This window comes from Sus scrofa, chromosome 1 (assembly GCF_054392235.1).
Source record: "Sus scrofa isolate SSC_HxYL_T2T_F1_AM1 chromosome 1, Sscrofa_HxYL_maternal_Yorkshire_Landrace_v2.0, whole genome shotgun sequence".
NCBI classification, from domain to species: Eukaryota; Metazoa; Chordata; class Mammalia; order Artiodactyla; family Suidae; genus Sus; species Sus scrofa.
Window position 1 is genome coordinate 7,248,519 of NC_139383.1, and position 11,708 is coordinate 7,260,226.

Here is an 11,708-nt window from a genome sequence, read left to right on the forward strand (position 1 = left end):
CTAAATCTTTAGGTTTGAAGCTCAGCACCCAGATTGTGTTGGAAAAGGAGCCTGGAGTGAATCCTTGAAGCAAGATCTGACTTTCACCCATTTACATTTTAATTAAGAAATCAAAATCATAAGTTGTTTTTTTTTTTTTTTTTTTTTTTTGTCATTTTGCCAGTTCCCAGGCCAGGGGTCTAATCGGAGCTGTAGCCACCGGCCTACGCCAGAGCCACAGCAATGTGGGATCCGAGCCGCGTCTTCGACCTACACCACAGCTCACGGCAATGCCGGATCTCCAACCCACTGAGCAAGGGCAGGGATCGAACCCGCAACCTCATGGTTCCTAGTTGGATTCGTTAGCCACTGCGCCACGATGGGAACTCCTCAAAATCATAACTTTTGTAAAACTTATTTTTAATCCTCAAACAGCTAGGTGGGACAGAAAGTTTTATACAAACAAACAAAAAAAAGTAAACCTTATCAGATAAATCATAGATTTTCTTAACTGAGGAAAAGTCATTAGTTTCTAAAACATGTCATCCACTCAAAATACTTTGCTTATTTGGAAACTGGATATCATAAGGATATTGGTTAAGAATCCAACTAGCATCCATGAGGATGAGGGTTCGATCCCTGGCCTCGGCTCAGTGGGTTAAGGATCCCGAGTTGCCGTGAGCTGTGGTATAGGTCGCCATGTGGCCTGGCTATGGCATTGCTGTGGTTGTGATATAGGCCAACAGCTGCAGCTCCGATTCTATCCCTAGCCTGGGAAATTCTGTATGCTGCAGGTATGGCCCTAAAAAGGGGGGGGGGGTACATTGTGAAAACTGCTATATGCTATTTTGTCTGCAGAAGATGGGAATTAAACAGGATTCCAGTGTGATGTGTTTGTTACTAGAATAACCCAACTGTTAGTAAATAGAAGGACAGTCACAGGCCCGCTTTAAGTTTAAACTTCCAGCTCTGAGCCTTACTTTGTTATCTGAAGAAACAGGGAGACTGCAAACTCAGAGCTGTGAGGGTTCCTGAAAAATGGATACAGAGCTCCTGGTGTACAACCGGCAGCCCCGGCCATTGTTTATAGAAGAAGCGTAAACTAGAAAATACTGTCCACTTATAACTTACAGGGGTTTGATTTTTTGGTTTTGTTTTTGGTTTTTGGGGTTTTTTTTGGCACATTAGGATAAGATTATCATGACTCAACTTTAACATAGTAATGCTTTGTTTACATCAATCTTCTGTGGAAATACACAATTGACAAAAATCAACTATCTCCCCAGTTTTTTTCTTTCTTTTTCTTTGTCATTTCTTTCTTCCTTCCTCCCTCCCTCCCTTTCTTCCTTTCTTTCTTTTTCTTTTTCTTTTTTTGCCACACCCAGGGTATATGGAAGTTCCTGGGCCAGGATTGGAATCCAAGCAACAGCTTCAACCTACGCCATAGCTGTGACAATGACAGATCCTTAGCCCTCTGTGCCACAGCAGGAACTCCTGTCTTCCATATTTCTACCATTAATTCCTTTTTGTTCATATCATTCAAGTCATTTTAAAAATTATCCACTTTTCTCCTTAAAAACAGTATACACTGTTTGTAAAAATCTAGAAAAGAAGAAAAACGCCCATAATACATTTACCCAGAAAATAACTCAACATTTTGATATATAACCTCTTTCTACACATAAATAAATTTATTTATTTATTTATTTTTGTCTTTTTAGGGCCACACTGTGGCACATGGAGGTTCCCAGGCTAGGGGTCGAATAGGAGCTGTAGCTGCCAGCCTACAGCATAGCCACAGCAATGCCAGATCCAAGCCACATCTCGACCTACACTGCAGCTCACAGCAACACCAGATCCTTAACCCACTGAGCAAGGCCAGGGATCAAACCTGCATCCTCATGGATGCTACTCAGATTCATTTCTGCTGTGCCATGACGGGATCTCTATCTACACACAAATAAATTTAAATCAAACTAGGATCGGAGTTTCCATTGTGGCTTAGTGGGTTAAGAACCCGACACAGTGTCCATGAGGATGAGGGTTCGATCCCTGGCCTTCTTCAGAGGGTTCAGGATCTGGCGTAGCTGCAGGGTGCAGCACAGGTCACAATGTGGCTGGCATCTGGTGTTGCCATGGCTATGGAGTAGGCTGGCACCTGCAGCTCCAATTCGACCCCTAATCCATGAACTTCCATATGCTGCAGGTGAGGCCATAAAAAGAAATAATTAATTGATTTAATTTTTAAAATATTAAGCAAAACTAGGATCAAATTATAAAAAATAAAAAAGGTCAAGATGCGACTTGAAGAAAAAAAGGGTTCCATTACGTTTGGGAAAACTTGCCAACCACACTGAAGTTTTTTTCTCCTGTTAAACTTCTCAGACCCCTTAAGGAGCGTCGTTTATCCCCAAGAGGAGAGCGTGCTTTGCGCTATGTCCAGAACACACTGCCACCTTGGAGTCCCTGTCTCAGAGGGCAGCGTGAAGGAGTGACATTTCCCAGGGTCAGAGTCTGGGAAACAGGCAACACAGCAAGTCATTTGATGAGGTATCCTGTGGGAAAATGAGAGGAGTATGGTGGCCTTGGTCAGGGATGATGTGATGTGGTAGCTTCTGGCTAATTAGAGAACTGAGCCCCAAAAGTAGAATGCCAGGAGTTCCCTGGTGGCTCAGTGGGTTAAGGACGGGCTTTGTCACTACTGTGCTATGGGTTTGATCCCTGGCCCCGGAACTTATGCAGGCCTTGGGCCTGGCCAGAAAAAAAAAAAGTGTAATGAGGCACCAGTTCCTCGAAATTGCATTTAGGACTTCCTGTTGTGACGCATCAGAAACAAATCTGGGAGTTCCCGTCGTGGCGCAGTGGTTAACAAATCTGACTAGGAACCATGAGGTTGCGGGTTTGGTCCCTGCCCTTGCTCAGTGGGTTAATGATCCGGCGTTGCCGTGAGCTGTGGTGTAGGTTGCAGACGCGGCTCGGATCCCACGTAGCTGTGGCTCTGGCGTAGGCTGGTGGCTACAGCTCTGATTCAACCCCTAGCCTGGGAACCTCCATATGCCGCGGGAGCAGCCCAAGAAATAGCAACAACAACAACAACAACAACAAAAAAGACAAAAAAAAAAAAAAAGAAAGAAAGAAAGAAACAAATCTGACTAGGAACCATGAGGTTGCGGGTTCGATCCCTGGCCTTGCTCAGTGGGTTGAGGATCCAGCGTGGCTGTGAGCTGTGGTGTAGGTCACAGATGCGGCTCGGATCTGGCGCTACTGTGGCTCTGGCGTAGGCCGGCGGCTATAGCTCCGATTGGACCCCTAGCCTGGGAACCTCCATGTGCCACGGGTGCAGCCCTAAAAAGACAAAAAGACAAAAAAAAAAAAAAAAAAATTTAAAAAGAAATTGCGTTTAGCCCCGCCTTCTTCATTGTCTTCCTTCATTCAGTTCCTGCAATGGCACCAGGTGTTAATGAACTTACTCACCAGCGAGAGACCCGTGAAGTCACAGCAGAGGTGTCAGGCCGGAGCACTGGCGACATCAGCTCTGTCTGAGAGCCAGACAACCTCTTGAGTTGGATCTAAGACGTAGGAATACGGGGCATTCCAGACCGAGGGGGAAGGTACAGAGTTAAAGGCCAGGAAGCCACAGAACACGACTGGAAGCCTGCAGGACTCCAACAGGATGGAAAGAATTCTTTTGAAGATGCGGTTGCTTCGCTGAGGAAAGTTCCTTCAAAGGCATGAGACTAGAGGCCAAGTGGCCACATCGGGGAGGCTCGGTGGTCCAGGCGAGAGAAGGGGGGCAGCTCCACTGAGGGACAGTGTGGACGGACGAGCCTGACGGATGTGGGGGGTGTCGAGGTGCTGGCAGGACAGCACCAGGGGCGGCAGGGGGTGGGGTCCATGGTGACCGATGGGTCCCTGCCTGGGCAGTGGGGAGGGGATGGTGGCGCCTGTCAGGAGGATAAAACAAGCAAGACACTGGGAGGAAAGACCGAAAGAGCCCTTTTAGACAGCGTTGAACTTCAAGCACCCAGGGACATCCAGATGGAGCCGTTTGATGGGCAGTGTATTGGTTCTATGAGAAAGCCATCTGGGCATAGATAAGAGTTTTGGAAGTTGTTTGCCTGTCGCTTCAATATCTTGTTTTCATTAGAATTTCAAGCATGCTTGGGTCTCTCCTCTCAAAAGAGGAAAGAAGGGAGGGAGATAAGGGATGAAGGGAATCGGATACAAAGAAAGAAAGGGAAGGGGGAGAACGGAAGCGCACAGCTGCCTACAGCCCCCTTCTCGGGGCGCTGCGCACCTGCCGCCCCAGCCTGTTGGCTCTCAGCCTCTGCTGGACTCACCCTCCACTAAGCCTGTCCGGACCAGATCATTAAAGACCCCCATTTGGCTCAGTCCGACTGGTAAGACGCTTCTTCTTTGACATGCCCTCCTTCGGGAAGGACCTCCTTCCCTTGGCTTCTGCGAGGCCCCAGCCCATCTACAGACCTCTTGGGGGGAGCCCCTCCTTCCTTCTGTCCACTGCTCCAAGGGGGCATTCCATAGGGTTCTGCCCCAATCACTCCCTTCTTCTCATTCTACGAACTCTCCTTGGGCAATCTTGACTACCCCATAGCTCCAGTTATCAATGTGAGAGTGGTTGGGGCTGTAGCAGCACAGGAACCCAAGTATATAAAGCCTCCAAATTAACAGCAAATGTAGCCCAGTATACGTATGCCTCCAAGTTAGTGGACGCTTCTTTCTGTCATTCAAGGAGCAACTCAGAGCCTTCTCACCTCCTGGCCCCAGAAGTGCCACCCCCTCTACTCTCGGCCCTCCCAGCCCTCGCTCTTGTTCCTGCCTCATTTGGAAAGGCAGAATTTCTCCTTCACGTCCTCATCTCTTACCTCTTTCTAGAATAGCCACTAGGATGTCCCCACGTCCAGACACTTTCCAAGTCTGAGTTCGGTTTCCTTGCTAAAGCAAGTATAACAAGGACGTAACTTAAAACCAAGTCTGACAAGTTTTAAAGCTGGTGGTTTTCTTACCTGGTCACGCTGCTTCTTTCTCTTCCAGGGAGACTCCAGTTCAGACGAGAACAAAGAGACCCGTAAGAGAACGAGACCCAGGTTTCTGAGCCTAAAACCGGGATTCTAAGTCCTTTCTGTATCTGTCTCTTCTGTGTCTTTATCAGCATCGCTGATGAATTTCCCAAGTTCCTGACCTCACATTGGTACATCAGTTAATATTTGCCCAAGAGACGTGGGCAGAACCCGAGGGAGCCTGCGGGTCCCTGCTGATACCATCCACAGTCCTTTTGGCTCCCACATCGCTCATAGAAAAGGCCTTCCTCATCGCTCTCAGTGCCAAGGGGCCAGTGCCTGAATTCTCTCTCTCTCTTTTTTTTTTTTTTTTTTTTTTTTGGTCTTTTTGCCTTTTATAGGGCCACTCCCACAGCATATGGAGGTTTCCAGGCTAGGGGTCGAATACGAGCTGTGCCAGAGCCACAGCAACACGGGATCTGAGCTGTGTCTGCACCCTTCACCACAGCTCACAGCAACGCCAGATCCTTTAACCCACTGAGCAAGGCCAGGGATTGAACCCACAACCTCATGGTTCCTAGTCAGATTCGTTAACCACTGAGCCACGACAGAACTCCGACTGCCTGAATTCTTGAAACAACATTGTCAAAATCATAGAAAACAGGATTTCCACCTCAAAAAGTGTTGGCTGACAGATTGCTCCTTGTATTTCTGAGCAGAGGCTTCTCCAGGACCATCTGTAAAGGCTCGTTAATTCCAGTCTGTGATTGGAACTGCTATTTAGCTCCCAACGAATTAAAATTGCCTCCAAAATCCATCTTTGAAATGAATTCTAAATGCAAGTGAGACAGAGGGAGAGAGAACTAGACAGAACTGGATAGAAATGAGCCCTCTATCCTGCCCCTTTTCTAAATAAATTTAAAAGCCCGGAATTCCCATCGTGGCACAGTGGTTAACGAATTCGACCAGGAACCATGAGGTTGTGGGTTCCATCCCTGGCCTTGCTCAGTGGGTTAAGGACCCGGCGTTGCTGTGAGCTGTGGTGTAGGTCACAGATTCGGCTCAGATCCCGCATTGCTGTGGCTCTGGTGTAGGCCTTGGCTACAGCTCCGATTAGACCCCTAGCCTAGGAACCTCCACAAGCCGTGGGAGCGGCCCTAGAAAAGACAAAAAGACAAAATAAATAAATAAATAAAAGCCCTCCAGACTTCAAAATTACCCAGCATCTTCTGGGTATCTTGCAAGCCCATGAATCCTGGAGACATGTTCTGCCACCTGCACGGCTGGTGATGCTCATGGTACCTTCCTTCCACATGAGGTCAGGATGGTGACATCACCAGCCCAGCTATTCCTGGATGAAAAGCCTCCCCGAAGATTTCCATGCATCAAACTTTTAATTCCCTTGCTATTCCCTGTCTTCGCAGATTTGTGACCCCAGCCCAGGCGTGGTGCAGAGTCACCTGGTGCTGCCAAAGGTGACTTTATGAAAGGTGGGCCCTCGGGCCCGAGTACAGCCAGGGCCTCTATGACACTATGGCCTTCCAAACACCCTGGAGCTCATTATGAATTGTCCTTCTGGGTGGGCACCTGATCCCAGGGCGGGAGAAAGGGTGCACAGGGGACCCAAGTCCACGGCTTTATTGCCACTTTTGTCCCCCTTCTTCATTGCCCCCAACTTCGACCTCAGAATACACTTTCCTGTTGGATTATTTTATTTAAGAAATTAATTTAAGGAATTCCTTGATGATGCAGCAGGTTAAGGATCCGGCATTGTCACTGCCGTGGCTCAGGTTGCGCTTTGGCGCGGGTTTGATCCCTGGCCTGGGAACTTCCTCATGCCATGGGTGCAGCCAAAAAGAAAAGGAAAAAAATTAAACGATACATGCCAACAATCTCCCTAGGACTTCCTGCATCCCTGGGGCCACCTCCCCGAGCGGACCACGGGGGAGGATTTCTGACTTCAGTCCTTCTGGCTGTCACTTCCATTTCTTGGTTAGCAACTCTCAAGAGTATCTACTAACTCTTCTATAAATCATAAAGCATTCCTTTTCCATAAGGCCCTCCATATTTTATGACCACAGAATAATGTTGAGTTCTTTTTCAGTACAAAGTTGTTGATTTCTATTTCTTGTTCTAGAAACCTCAGACAGTGTCTTCTGACTCAATCATAGAAGAATACTGGCTTCCCTCATCCCTCATGTTCCACCCCTCCTACCTCCCTCTGTCAGAAGTGCTAAGACCCCCACTGTGGGTGATGAAACGGATGGGGTTCCTACGTCGTAAGTCTCACTGACCCCTGGTGCCCCCTGTATGTCCGGCGTCCATCTAGTCAGGCCAGCATTGGCTGCAAGCACTCAAAAATAGTGAGAGGAGTCCCCGCCGTGGGGCAGCGGAAGCGAATCTGACTACGAACCATGAGGTTGCGGGTTTGATCCCTGGCCTCGCTCAGGGACTTAAGGATCCGGCATTGCTGTGAGCTGTGGTGTAGGTTGCAGACACGGCTCAGATCCTGCGTTGCTGTGGCTGTGGTGTAGGCCGGCAGTGTAGCTCTGATTCGACCCCTAGCCCAGGAATTCCACATGCTGCAGGTGTGGCCCTAAAAAGCCAAAAAAAAAAAGAAAAAAAGAGAAAGAAAGAAAGAAAGAAAGAAAGGAAAGAAAGAAGGAAAGAAAGAAAGAAAGAAAGAAAGAAAGAAAGAAAGAAAGAAAGAAAGAAAGAAAGAAAGAAAGGAAGGAAGGAAGGAAGGAAGGAAGGAAGGAAGGAAGGAAGGAAGGAAGAAAGAAAGAAAGAAAGAAAGAAAGAAAGAAAGAAAGAAAGAGAGAAAGAGAGAGAGAAAGAAAGAGAGAAAGAAAGAAAGAAAGAAAAGGGTGAGGGGTCTCAGTGTCCTGGATCGACCCTTCGGTTATTGCCATTTCCGTCTTCAACTTTTGTGTTGGTCTGCTGTGCGGCAGAGCAGGAACAAAACACGGGAAAGCTTTAAGCAATCTGAACTCCATATGCCATGGGGCTGCCAAAAAAGTGGAAAAAACAAAAAACAAAAAAAAACAAAACAGGAGGACAGCCTTTCCACAGAAATACAAGGTCTCACCCAAACCAGAGATCAACTGAGTCCTGCTTGAATTTTTGTGTTTAGAATTTTTTTGAGGCTGGGGTTTGGAGGGAGGCTTTGGGCTTTGGGCTTAGCCTCGTGGAGATCTGCTTTCATGACCCAGGGGAGATTCTTGGGATTTGCAGAAACCAGGAGAGAGGGCTGTTTAAAAGAAGCCCCAGGGAGTTCCTGTTGTGGCTCAGTGGAAATAAACTCGAGGAGGATCCATGAGGACGCAGGTTCGATCCCTGGCCTTGCTCGGTGAGTTAAGGATCCAGCATTGCTGTGGCTGTGGTGTAGGCCAGCAGCTGAAGCTCCAATCGACCCCTAGTCTGGCAACTTCCATATGCCACAGGTGTGGCCCTAAAAAGCAAAATAAAATAACATAAAATAAGCCTCAAACTCCACCTTGACACAGGGGTTTTGTTTTTGTTTTTGTTTTGTTTTTTGGGTTTTTGTTTGTTTGTTGGGCTTTTTTGAGGTACATTCTGGCTTTTTTTTTTTTTTTTTAAATGAAAATTTTTGTCTTCCATCTTGGCAGAGCCTCTTAAACGAGCCCACGGCATCTCTTTTTGGAATGAGGGTATAGGAGGGATTTGTTCCAGACCTCGCCAACTTTTGGGGGCAAATGACATCATTTGGCATTTTCTGCCGACATTTTCAGGGCTTTGAGGCTGTGCATTTCTCCACCCCGGGAGGTCCTCGAGCTGCCTCCCACCACCCAGAGGCCACCCCCCCCCACCCCGCCCTCAGAAACTAGTCTGCTCTGGCTCACCAGGCATTTCCCTATCACCCCCGCTCCATGCCTCTCCCCTCCCCCAGCAGGTGGCTCCATTCTCCACCCTGCTGCCCACTCTGTGGCCTGGGGCTCTGGGGTGGAGGGACAGCAAGGGCAGCCTCCTTCCGTGTCACTCTGGATTGCCTGGACACAAAGCTTCTGCTCAGAGTCCCAGGGTCCCAGCAGAGGTCCAACACTTTTGCTCAGCCCCCTTCTTCCCTGGAGCTCCGGAGCTCAGGTTTGTAGCAGGAAAGACACCATCTCTAACCCTGGCCCTGGTCCTTTCTTCCTGCCCCTTCTGCAGCCACGAAAACCCTCACTTTCTCAAGATCCCCCTCTCTCAGCCAAAATGCGCAGCCTTACAAATTCCACAGACATGGATCCGGTCCGGGGTCTGCTGGGACCACAGGGCAGGGGTTTGGGAATGCCAGCCCCACGCCTCTCTCACACCCTGGAGCCCGAGTCTCATACCCACATGACTCCCTGGAGCCTGTCTCCCTATTTTTAAAAAGTTAAGCCTGAAATCGTATTCCCTTTCTTCCTTACTAGCCCCATGATGATTCGCGAGTTTCTTTCTCCCAAAAGCCTTTCCGATTCCTTGTGGGTCTGCATTTCTCATTTCTCGCTGGGAATATAATTCCCAAAATAGCCCAAGAAAGGTTGTTTTTGTGGCATCGCCAACCTGCGCGGGAGGAGGATGAGTTATAAATTCCATGATGGGAGGTTCCCAGCAGGGAGGGGAGAAGGAGGATGGCCTTGACCTTTAGTCGGGGACCTCAGCTGCTTCATCCGCACGTCCAGCCCCTACCTACCTGAAGACGGCCCAAGGACAGACTGGGATGCTTGACCGGACGTTTCCTTGCTCCTTTTCTCTTTCCCGCTGTTTGTCTTGCAAGCAAGAGACCTAGACCAGACGAGAGGCCACCCTCGGGCCTTGGAGTGGACCCCGTTCCAAGGTGGTGCTGGTGTGTCAGTCTCCTGTCACTGCAGGAATATGTGCCACAAACGTAGAGACTTCAAACAGGACCCATGTCTTAGGTTGTAGCGTCCGTGGGAATGAAATCTGGGCACAGAGGAGCTGAGCCGGGTTCTCTGCTTCGAGCCTCACAAGGTGGAAGTGAAGGAGTCAGGCAGTGTAGACTCTTGTCTGAAGAATCCACTTCTAGGCTCATTGGGGTTGTTGGCCAGATTCTGTCCCATGGGGTTATGGGACGAAGATCCGGGGTTCCTTGCGCCTTGCTGGCTGCCAGCTGAGAGTCGTTCTCAGCTTCTGGAAGCTGCCCACATTCCTGGCTTGGCGGCCCCCTCCCTCTTCAAAGCCAGAATTAGTCATTGAATCCTTCTCCTGCTCCAAATGTCTCTTCCTTCCTCTTCTGCTTCTCAAGGACTCGGAGAATCTCATCTACAAGTCAAGTGATTCCTGTTGAGGTCTATTCCGATGGGGCTTTTTCTGTAAACCTACATTGTTGGAAACGCCTCACAGAGTAACCATCTGGTTTTCCGTACTCACAGCACATGTTAGATCTGTGCGGAGGAGCCATAGACTGAGCTGCTAAAGAAACTATGAAAAACCCAGCAGTCACACTTTTTTATCTTAGATATTGGCATATCCCAAGGATCTGTCCTGTTCTAGGATGTGATAGCCTAGGGGTGAGTGTGATTTGAACTTAGTGCATGTTGAGCGGGTGTCTGAAGTTCAGAACCAGGCAGCTCCATCTCTTCTGACCCCAAAGGTGGCCCTAAAGTAAATGACTTTGGAGTACACTGGATCCCAAGGATTCCAGGTGGGGAATTTTGAACTGTGTCCATATTCCCTTTGGGATCAAAGAAGCCCAACTAAAAGAATTGTGGACAGGATGACATGACCTATGGATTGAGCAAAAGTTCCGTTTGAAAGGGCTACCTTGAAGATAGTGACTCAAACCGGAGAAACCAAGGCGATAGGCAGTGCAAAGAATCAGCACGTATGAAAGAAAGTCCTTAGAAATGTATTGACTTAAATAATTTTGCCATGGAGTTCCCATCATGGCGCAGCAGAAACCAATACGACTGGGAACCATGAGGTTGAGGGTTCGATCCTTGGCCTTGGTCAGTGGGTTAAAGATCACACGTTGCCGTGAGCTGGGGTGAAGGTAACAGACATGGCTTGGATCCGGCGTTGCTGTGGCTGTGGCGTAGACCCCTAGCCTGAGAACCTCCGTATGCCATGGATGTGGCCCTAAAAAGACAAAAAGATAAATAAATAAATAAATAAATAAATAAATAAATAATTTTGCCTACGTTTCACATAATTAAAAAAAAAAAAACCTCTACACTTTGTGTAGAAAAAAAAAAGAGAGAGAGTCAAGTGATTCCTAATCTTAACTGCACCTGCGAAGTCCTTTCCCAGCAGTATCTAGATTCATGTCTGATTGAACAGCCAGGGGTTGGGAAGCCTGGAGCCTCTTTCAAATTCCACTAACCATAGCGGATGCTGAACCTGAACACTCCTTAGAATCTTGGCAGTGACCTTCCGGCTCTGCCTTAACCCCAGCAGCTGGGTTTGTTGGTTTGTTTTCTTTGTTGTTTTTGGCAGATTTACTAGCAATTAAAATTAAGTACCTACAATAAAATTGTGGCCACAGATCTCAGATTATTATTGGTAATAAGTAATGGAAACCAACTCCGAGGTTATTGGTTCTCAGGAGTCGATTATTTTGTTTATAAAAACAGAAGTTCCCTCAAAGTAGCCGGAGCTAAAAGGAGACTGAATCAGAAGAAAGAGGAGTGGGTCCTGGTGGCCAAGGGCAGGTGCAACACAGAGGCCAAAGGCAAGACTAGAACTGGACACTCACGTAAAGCCTGG

General features: G+C 48.1%; 1 non-coding gene across 1 annotated transcript; it reads left to right on the forward strand.

Annotated features, from left to right (window-relative positions):
* The first annotated feature begins 10,285 nt into the window (after positions 1–10,285).
* Positions 10,286–10,412, forward strand: LOC146405902 (small nucleolar RNA SNORA18). The gene has a single exon (XR_014832378.1). It is a non-coding gene; the product is annotated as a small nucleolar RNA SNORA18 (small nucleolar RNA).
* Positions 10,413–11,708: the final 1,296 nt, after the last annotated feature.